We start from the raw sequence: 1,401 nt of genomic DNA on the forward strand, positions 1-1,401 counted from the left end.
AGCGAGAAGCAGACTCCCTGCTGAGCAGGGAGCCCGATGTGGGACTCGATACGGGGACTCCAGGATCATGACCTGAGCCAAAGGCAGTCGCCCAACCAACTGAGCCACCCAGGTGCCCTGGACAGACTCATTTAAAAACACGATTGGAAGAGATCAGATAGGCTGTGGAAAATGGAGTTACGGAAATCGATGTGGTGATTAATAGGACCTTGGTGCTGACCGGCCAGCGGGAAGCCTTGTGTGATGAGATTCGTCAGTTTCGCAAGGCCTGTGGGGAGGCTCATCTCAAACCCATCTTAGCAACAGGAGAACTTGGATCTCTTACTCATGTCTATAAGCCGGTATGAACGCAATGATGGCAGGATCAGACTTTATTAAGACCTCTACTGGAAAAGAAATGGTAAATGCCACTTTCCCAGTAGCTATAGTAATGCTACAGGCCATTAGAGATTTCTTCTGGAAAACTGGGAACAAGGTAGGCTTTAAACCAGCAGGAGGCATCTGCAGTGAAAAGGTTTCCCTTGCTTGTCTCTCTCTTGTGAAGGAAGAGCTGGGAGATGAATGGCTGATGCCAGAACTGTTCCGAATAGGTGCCAGTACTCTGGTTACGGACATCGAGAGGCAGATTTACCATCACGTTACAGGAAGATAGGTGGCCTAACATGATCTTCCAATGTCTTAAATCAGTGACCAGTTCTAGAGAAGTGCTTTACAGCAACATGGAAAATGTGTTTTTGTACGTAATCACTAAAATTGTTTAATTAAAACATGAGGGAATGAATAGATAACCGACTTTTTTTCCACCCTTAAAACTTCCACTGAATTTAACTCAAAGAATATAAGAAAAAAACAACGAACCCATACATGGAATTCTTTTCAGGTGCCTCTGAGTGGTCCTAATTACTTGAAGATCTGTATTGTTAATTTTGTGAAGGTTTTCTCTTAAAAATTCTGAGTAAAATGTAAATCATAGCTTTGACAGCATTAAATTGTAAAGGGGGGGAACGTTAACCTGCCCACGAAACGTGTCTTTAGTGAAAGAAATCGTAGCATCCCTGAGCTGCCGGCCATACTCTGACAAATTCAGGAGTCACTGACTTGGCACTAACTTCCTGCCATGAAAATCTGTCTTTAATTTTTGCAATAGATATGCTCTCCTATTAATTGTTTTGTTAATGAAACTCCTGTGGGTGAGTCATAAGACCCAGCAACTTCTTTCCACTCCAGCTCAATGCTTCTCGCAGAGAGCAAACTCCAGCCTCACAAATGTGCTCATTTCCTACATCTTTCTCATATATGCAGCCCTCCATTACCCATACTAATGAAAGATACCACAAGTTCAATCATTATATATATATGTGACCTTGTGTTGTTCCTTTTGCTATTCGTATCTCGAAGTCA

The 1,401-nt window shown here is 42.8% G+C and overlaps 1 pseudogene; it reads left to right on the forward strand.

The window, feature by feature from the left end:
• The first annotated feature begins 125 nt into the window (after positions 1-125).
• LOC112818284 (deoxyribose-phosphate aldolase pseudogene) lies at positions 126-682 on the forward strand (annotated as a pseudogene).
• Positions 683-1,401: the final 719 nt, after the last annotated feature.

Source organism: Callorhinus ursinus, unplaced genomic scaffold (genome assembly GCF_003265705.2).
Source record: "Callorhinus ursinus isolate GAN/ISIS: 27379988/994484 unplaced genomic scaffold, GSC_fseal_2.0 scaffold3565, whole genome shotgun sequence".
NCBI classification, from domain to species: domain Eukaryota; kingdom Metazoa; phylum Chordata; class Mammalia; order Carnivora; family Otariidae; genus Callorhinus; species Callorhinus ursinus.